Below are 9,159 nucleotides of genomic sequence, written 5' to 3'. Positions count from 1 at the left end.
GAGAAATTTTCAGACGCATTTGATTTAAGCTCAGTTTTTATTTCTGATGATGTCGATGCTTGTGCACAGTCGTTTCTTGATCATTGCACCCTGCTGCTGAACAAAGTGGCGCCTCTTAAAATTAGAGAATTACCCTCTGTTAATACAACTCCGTGGATGAATGATGCCATTGCGCAGCTTGAGGCGATTCGTCGGAGAACTGAGCGTTTATGGAAAGTAACTCAGCTTCAAGTCCATCGCTTGTATCTTAAAGAGCTCTTAATTGACCTAAATGAAACGATCAAGGAGGCTAGAGCCTCTTATTTTACGAAGCTGATTTCTTCCTGTAAAAACAATCCAAAAGCTCTGTTTGGAAACTATTAACAACATTGTTTCTCCTATTACGTGTACTGTCCCTGTGTTTTCAAATGTGGACTGCAACCGTTTTTTGTCTCATTTTGTGGACAAGGTTAGTGCTATCAGGGCAGGCATCATTCCATCAGTAAGCGTCCATATTGTTACTCATCAGACACTTCGGTACTGGACTCCTTTTGCCCCTTTGTCCCTGAATGACTTAATTAAGCTAGTGGGCTCGATGAAACCTTCCCAAAGTCCTGTTGATATTTTACCAACATCTTTACTTTTAAAAACATTACATCTGCTTTCGGACCATGTTTGGTTTCAATTTTAAATTTATCTCTTCAGCTAGGCCAGGTCCCTAGCTGTTTTAAGCATGCTGTTGTCCAGCCCATATTGAAAAGAACAATCTTGATGCAGCTTTGTTTAAAAATACTACGGGCCTATTTCTAAATTGCCTTTCATTTCAAAAATTTTTGGAAAAGGTTGTTACGAAGCCAGCTAAATAGAGTTTTGGATTCTAATAATATTTTCGATAAATTTCAGTCTGGCTTTCGAAAAACCATTCAACTGAGACTACTCTCCTAAAAGTCTCTAATGACATTTTGATGGCTGCTGATGGGGGTAAATGTTCTGTTCTAGTCCTTCTGGATCTGAGTGCAGCGTTCGATACGGTTGACCACTGCACTCTGATTGAAAGACTGAAAACAACGGTGGGCATTACTGGATCAGCTCTGGACTGGTTTTCTTCATATCTTTCAGACAGGAGTTTTTCTGTGTCTATGGGAACTTACTTGTCAGACTCTGCTCCTTTGTCTTGTGGTGTGCCTCAAGGTTCTGTGCTTGGCCCTTTGCTATTTAGTCTTTATATGCTCCCTCTTGGTAAAATTAGTAGTTTCGAAGGTATATCTTACCATTGTTATGCTGATGATATCCAGTTATATTTATCTTTTAGCCCCGATAAGCTAGACAAACTGTCCTTGCTGCACAATTGTTTAGCCTCCATTAACAAATGGATGCCTGACAATTTCTTGCAATTAAACTCTGACAAAACTGAGGTGATGATCTTTGCCCCAGATAACATTACCCCTAGGATTAGGCAGGCCATTGGGTCTCTATCAGTTTCAGACTGTAATGCTGTGCGTAATCTGGGTGTCATTTTTGACAAATCTATGTGTTTTAACAGTCATGTGAAGTCTGTGGTTTGCTTCCTGTTTTTTCCATCTCAGGAACATTGCTAAAATTAGATCTGTGGTTTCTCAAAGAGAGATGGAGATGCTTGTTCATGCTTTTGTTTCCTCTCGTTTGGATTATTGCAATGTACTATACACCTGCTTAAACAAATCATCCTTGGGCTCACTGCAAGTCGTATTGCAGAATGCAGCAGCAAGACTTTATCTAAGACCAGCAGGAGGTCGCACTTACTCCGAGCTTAAGGCTCTTCACTGGCTACCGATTGGTTTTTAGAGTGAATTTAAAAATTTTAACTATTACCTATAGAGCCTTACATGGCCAAGCTCCCTCGTTCATCCAGGAACTACTGCACGCACACACTCCTGGTCGCTCTTTGAGGTCTTCAGCCAGGAGCTCTTAATTGTTCTAGAACACGTTTTAAAACAAGAGGTGATCGTGCGGTTTTCGGTGGTGGCCCCAGGGCTCTGGAACTCTCTCCCTTTAGCCTTGAGAGTTTTGGATTTTCTGGAAACCTTTAAAAAACACCTGAAGACTCATCTTTTACACAAGCATTTTATTAGCCATATAGCTTTGTATGTGTTGTCTTTGCTCTGTTTTTGTTTTACTGTAAAGCACTTTGTGACCCCTTTGTCTGTGAAAGGTGCTATATAAATAAAGTTCACTTACTTACTTACTTACGTACCTGCTTACGTCTAATTTCTAAAAGATATTGCACTTCCAAGATCAGTTATCTCATAGGTATGAGATCTGTAGCCTAAACGGGGGTTGTGGTTCTTGTTCGTAACACGAGTTATGGCCAAATACTATTGACTATGTTCTGTTGTTGACAGTACTAAATATTCATCAAAAGCAATTCAAAGGAGAGGTATCTGTCCTTAAGTTGTATCAAGAAACAGCTTGATCGAGTTACAGTGCTCAGCATAAGTGAATACACCCATCATTAAGATCAATTTCCAAAAGATTTTTGGTTTTGTAAGTTTAGCATGGGTGTATTTACTTATGCTGAGCACAGTAACTTACTGAATTGCAATATAAAGAACAATTTATAAGATTTAGAGTATATGACGTTTTATGGTTTATTTTGTAATGTGTAGGCATATAGATCTTTTAAAATATGTTTCTGTTGAAATAAATATACCTATAAAGTAGTTATGTATCTCTTACAGTTGCCCTCTCATGGACATAATGCCCAGAAACAACATCAGTTTTGTTAGCCCTAACATGTATAGGAATGATCGAATGAAATGAAGAGGAAAAATGAGAAGAGCCTTTTATGTGTGCCATATTGACGTTAGTTGTTTGCTTGCATTTGTATGATTATGCATTTCAACTTTACATGTAACCACAAACTACACAGTATTTTTATTACAATAAATCACACTGACACCTGTGTTGTCTTTGTCAATGCTTTATTGGCAGAGTTTTTTAACTTAACAGAAGCAGAAGAAAAGAACATTTCACACAAACACATGCAGTATTTGGATTACATTTGAGAAATTGAGTATGTGTAATTATTTTGTTAACAAAAGTCAAATAAAGAACAGTGTGAAATATGCGATTAACTAGATGCAAGATAATAATAAACTTAAATCCTTATTCTCTCATCACCCCATCTCATGTCGAACCATTGACCTTAACCTGACTGACTGATGTAGCATTCCTCTTCCCTGTCTCTCCAAGAAGGGCACCCGTTTCTGAGTGTAGACCGGGCCTGGCCAAAGAGGGACTCATCGGGGGAGGGATGTATTCTTGACATTGGTCACCACCAAGACTTGGTGCACACTCTACTATGTAGGAGAAGAAGAAGGTACCGTGATTTAACATGCAGCTGTCGCCACTTTTCCTTTACGCATGAATCAAATGAACACCCGCCAAGCGGATCACTGTTCCAGTAAGAATCCTCATCATAAACACCGAACTTAAGTTTGTTTTTCATGTTAATGACGATGGGTCCAAACTCAAATGTCTCTGGCCATTTAGGATTGTCATTGTTATTTATGATGACAGTACGCTTATTCTTATCACTGTAACTAACCACCACTGAACCATCTGTCTGAGTCCACCTATCACCATAAAGACCTTTTGCATATAGCCTGAAAACCTTTAATGTTGCAAGACCTTTCCCAGCAGGACAGCAGTTTGACTTGATATTCTGACTACTGGTGCAAATACAAGCACAAGGATCCCTTTTGCTGGCTCTGTGCCCAATCTTACAGGTTTTCTGAGCATTTTTTAACACTGCATTTTTCTTGATGTACTTCTCCACCTCTTGCTTCAGTCCGGCTCTGGCAATATGACCGGTTGGCGGTATGGTGTGCAGGGTTTTATGTTGTATCGGACCACATCAGGTGTGGTTTTCAGTGAGCTAAGCCAGTTGTTATAGACAGAGGGGTTTGATTGGCCTTCAAAGAGGATGTCAGCCTCGTTGATGTTTCCACCAATGACCTCTGTGATACGTTCATTAAATGTGCTGCTGAAACTTTGACCAGATCCTAACTTCTTTTCTTTGCCTGACAGTGTTTGTACTCAGCCTTAATGCTAGCAGTACTTGCAAAGCTAGCAGACGCCTCAACTGACAAACAGTCTTTGACTTTGTCTGCAGACAGACCACTCATGGTTGTCTGGCAGGTCCGATAGCAGTGCTTGCTTTTATTTCCCCTCCCAAGAGACACTTGTGTGATGTAATGTGTACCATATGTGTCGATCAGACTGCGATATGATGTCTCTGTCTTACGTAGAATAGGACGGAAGGGAGTTCACAACTGATTTAAAGTCATGACTCAGTGGAGGTTTTGTTGCCATTCTGTAGCTGTAAAACACAGGGATCGTCATTTGTAGTCAGTTGCAGTATTAAGTATTAAGATTACAGTAATGTTCATATTTGTCACTTTAAGCATGAAGTTAATGACAAAAGACAAATATCTGTGCATATACTCACCGGGTAGAAGCTACAGTAGACAGAATGTCTAAAGAAGTTGTAGTGGTCTTGTTTCGACTTTGCATGGCAAAGGTAGATTCTTTGGAGTGGGAACCTCCAAAACCAACACCAAGAGTGACAGACGGATCTACAGGGATTTCAAGGCCAATTTTCCAATCATTGGACACGGATGATGTAGAATCATTGACAAGAGTTTCGACAGAATCATACTGGATACGGAGACCTTTAAACTGCCCTTGGGGAGGGTTCTCCAGTCCACCATGGCAGCTGGAACCTTCTGGCTCTCTCTATTCATGTAGCTGTTTGTGTATAGCCTGCAAGTGCCATTGCCAAGCTTCCATGTTTCAGTGTCAATGACATAGGCACCTTTCGGCTCCATTGTGACGATATCGAAGCCTTCTCCACCCAGATTGTAACCAGGGACAAAGTGAGCCTTTTCACATTGCTCCGGTGTACCAATGAAGCTTACACTGGATGGAAGACACAGAGGACTCCATGCCCAGCACAGGAGCATGAGATGCCACAGCCTTGCCATCTGTATGGAAGAAATCAATAGGGACAGAAGGTTAAAGGCATGGACACAGAATAGTTAAACAATTCATGTAATATTTCAATATAAATTGGATATCACTAAACTTATGACTGAGGAATAGCTTTATACTATGCTATACTCACGCTGTCTACTATACTAGATAGGGGAGAACTCAGGGTCTTACCTCGGCTGTTGACAGCAAGCTCTGTTCAGTAACTTACAATGTCTGACCCATGTTGTAGTGGTAATGTGGAGGTGGAGTCTTGATTATTTGCCTATGTGATTCTCACACATTTTATAAGTGGTGTGTGCCTTTATTAATGTTGTGTGTATGTGTCAACTGTTGTTGACAGTACCTAAACATTCATCAAGCAATTAAAAGGGAGAAATATATGTCCTTAAGTTGTATCAATAAACTATAAAAAATAAGACCTTTCCCAGCAGGACAGCAGTTTGACTTGATATTCTGACTACTGGTGCAAAACACAAGCACAAGGATACCTTTTGCTGGCTCTGTGCCCAATCTTACAGGTTTCTGGAGCATTTTTTCAACACTGCATTTTTCTTGATGTACTACTTCCACCCTCTTGCTCAGTCTAGCTCTGGCAATACATGACCGGTTGGCAGTATGGTGTGCAGGGGATTTATGCTATTCGACCACATCAGGTGTGGTTTTCTGAGCTGCCAGTTGTTATAGACAGAGGGGTTTGATTTGCCTTCAAAGAGGATGCCAGCCTCGTTGATGTGTCCACCAATGGCCCTCTGTGATACGTTCATTAAATGTGCTGCTGAAACTTTACCAGAGCCTAACTTCTGCTTCTTTGCCTGACAGTGTTTGTACTCAGCCTTAATGCTAGCAGTACTTGCAAAGCTAGCAGAGGCCTCAACTGACAAACCCGTCTTTGAAGTCTGTTGCAGACAGTCCACTCATGGTTGTCCTGGCAGGTCCGACAGCAGTTTTTGCTTTTATTTCCCTCTCCAGAGACACCCGGTGGGGATGTAATGTGTACCCTAAAGCTGAACTCTTGGATCTATGTACTGAATTGGGTCCAGTAAGGGGCAACTGCCCGGAACCATGCCATCCCGGTCCAAATAGAGGTCCTACACTAAGTTGGGGCCACCGGCTGTTTCCAGAGGGAAATGGCAGAACAGCTTAGTGTTTTACATAAATAATTATATATAATCTTCCAACTTTATTGCTAAGCCTTGTTTGATATAATATATAGGTCTGTTAAATCCTATCTCATAGGTCTGCCGGTTATATCAAAGCTGCCCCCGAAAGTGCCGTAATGCCTTTGTTTTGGAAGGTACTATTAATATAGGTAGTCTATACCTCAGGTTTCCTACACTATGAAAGAACAGGCTGGAATTATAAATTCAATTTGCAGCAATTCAAAAGCATCTGAGATTTTTTTGTTTTTCTCCGCCAGTCGTCATGATTCGCTGAATCTAAAGAATATCTGCCAGGGTCATTAACATACTCGATCAGCATTCATGAGGTGCTTTGCATTGACTATTTTATGGTTAAAATGCAGGCGGGGTACATGGCGTGGATAAGAGGCAGCAACGGTAATTTAGCAATTTGTACCTCAAGAGAAAACATGGCTTAGAAATGTTTTAAAATATGCTTTATAAATAAGACTTTGCCGTACGGGTTTAGGCTTTTAAGAAAGCGCCACCAGTAAGGATCCAGCTACAGTTTTGTAAATGAGACCCCAGGATCTTCTCTCATATAGCACGGCGCTGCCACCGACATGAATATTATCTTAGAGGTGGGTATAAGATACCCTACTTAATCTAATGCAGAGAAGACTGGAGGCTTTCGTTCCTTCAGAGGAACTGTGGCGAGTTGCCGGAACCTGTCCATCACCGAAGGATCACACAGGAAGCCATATTTTCCAATTCAGACGAGTTGAAGCCCTGGATGTACGCTGCCAGATGAACTGTTGCCAAACATCGACGGCGTGGCATGCCCGCAGATTCCTCCTGGACAACATCAGAGGATTAACCCTCCCTATAACTAAGGAGTCAACCCGCATGTTCAATCCAAGTGGCGCGTCATTTCCACCAAGACGGCACTTTCCTGCATATTTGCTTCCACAACTTTGGTCAAATGCAGTTAAATATCCCTTAACAAATATTTCAGAAGGGATTTGCCGGTAATAGGCACTTTGTTGATTTCTGACTATTCCTCTAGCACCCACGAGTGAGGGTTGGCGTTTTGTTTTAGTGGGGGTTGGTGGATAAAAATAAAGGATTGGTACAGATATTAATGTTCCCCATAGATGAATCCTTATGAAAGCTTTGGTAATTATCTTAAATTTTGAGGTGTTGACTGTGTCAGTAAAATGTTATATGACAGACAGACCTAGTCATGCCTGGTTAAGGCAACCATATCTCGGATTACCTCTGCGCACCTCAATTCCCTCTCCTTTCTCTTTTCATTATGGGTGGAATTATGTACAATGAATGGCTCTTCCTCAGTCGTTCATATCCTACGCGCAACTGCGAAGCTCTGATATAGGAGTGAGAGAGCCGTACGGCAAAGTAGTTTTGAGGATACACAGAGAAACACGGAGAAAAAATGGATCATGAGAGAAATATGGACGTTTATCAAAGCGTGGCCTTTTGATGCCATGCAGGATGATGGATATTCAGGAGAAGAGAGCTTTTGACAGATGAGGAACTAGATTACCAGGATGGTCTAGACCCCTGAAGAGTAAAGAAATTACCATTTATTTTTTTACTGTAAAAAGTATTAAAAAAAAAAAACACGTAAAAAAGTATATGATAAAATAGAAATGCGACAGTAGCGTTTCTAAATATGCAAAAATAAGTTCGGTAAAAGTATTTAGTGTTTGTTTACAGAGTGAAAGTAAGACTTGTGGATTACGGCACTGTCTCTCAGCCATTTCTTGTCTGAGGTTTGGTGGTTTGCCTGGGCTACCAAGGGATGTTGTAGTGGGGGGTGGGGCTTTCAACCCACTTCCACACCTTTTGGCTGTATGGAGAAGAGAATATGTCTCCGAGGATGTTTGCTTGAGTGGGGGTGGGGCTTTCAACACTTCACAACGGCTGTGGAGAAAGTATCTCAAGGATGTTGTAGTGGGGTGGGGCTTTCCAACACTGCTCACCGCTTTTACAGCTGTGAATTGGGTTGGGGGTACAGTAGCAATCTCAGCCATTGTTATTTATCTTATGGCCAGTAAAGTACGGCACTCATTGATCTGATATGGCGCAGTCTAATGACTTGCTTTATTTATTTGTTTTACAGTCGTGATAATGAAGACACCAAGCCCACCCACCCGGCCGTGAAATCCCATTCTTCTGCTGAGGGCCCTTCCACTTCTGCTGCGCATCCCGGTTCCACTATTGCTTGAAACATCCAGCCTTCCACTTCTGCTGCATCCCAGCCTTCCACTTCTGCTGCAGCATCAGCAGCTGCCAGGAATAGATGCGGGCAGTCAAAGATCGCGAGGGAAACACGGTCCAAGGTCCCGATCAAGATTGAATCCAGATCCGGTACAGCGAAGTGCGAGTCATCCCGCAGATTAAAGATCTAGATCACCGGCCAGCAGCCCCAACAAATATGGAACAGTGAGTCAGCCAGACATCCCTCAGTGCCCCAAAGGTTCGTCCCAACCAAGAAGCCAGGACATCAAGCTCAGCCCATCCATATACACCATTGGACCTTTTCAAAACTTTTTTGAAATCCGAAGTGACCCAGTGCTTAGCGAAACCGCGTTGTGTAATAACACAAAATGCGGCTGCGAAGCATTGCCAATTATTACAAAAAATGTTACCGAAGAAACTTCACTGTTGAAGAATTTTTGCAAAATATTTAGGACTGACTTTTCTTTTTGCACTGGTGAGACTGACCAAATATCCGGGACTACTGGAGGACCGTACCATTTCAGTCAACGGTTTTACTCGGTGATGGTGCGTGACGGGTACCAGAATGTACCGTGGAACATCCACATGACCAGAGCCCTGATGAAGATATCACAGAGCGGGAAGGGACACCAGCTTATGACCGACTGTTTAGGTCTGGAAGCCCACTTTTAGATGACATCAAACACGTATGCGAGCATTTTATCACGCGGCGGGAACCTTTCCAGTGGGCGGAGGATAACAATACGTAATGGCGAAAAAAAAAAGA

The 9,159-nt window shown here is 41.9% G+C and overlaps 1 pseudogene; it reads right to left on the bottom strand.

The window, feature by feature from the left end:
• Positions 1 to 3,144: 3,144 nt before the first annotated feature.
• LOC120559486 lies at positions 3,145 to 5,231 on the bottom strand (annotated as a pseudogene).
• Between the last annotated feature and the right edge of the window lie 3,928 nt (positions 5,232 to 9,159).

Source organism: Perca fluviatilis, chromosome 1 (genome assembly GCF_010015445.1).
Source record: "Perca fluviatilis chromosome 1, GENO_Pfluv_1.0, whole genome shotgun sequence".
Taxonomy (NCBI): domain Eukaryota; kingdom Metazoa; phylum Chordata; class Actinopteri; order Perciformes; family Percidae; genus Perca; species Perca fluviatilis.
The sequence above is the reverse complement of the archived record's forward strand: the minus strand, read 5'-3'. Positions and strand labels throughout refer to the sequence as shown.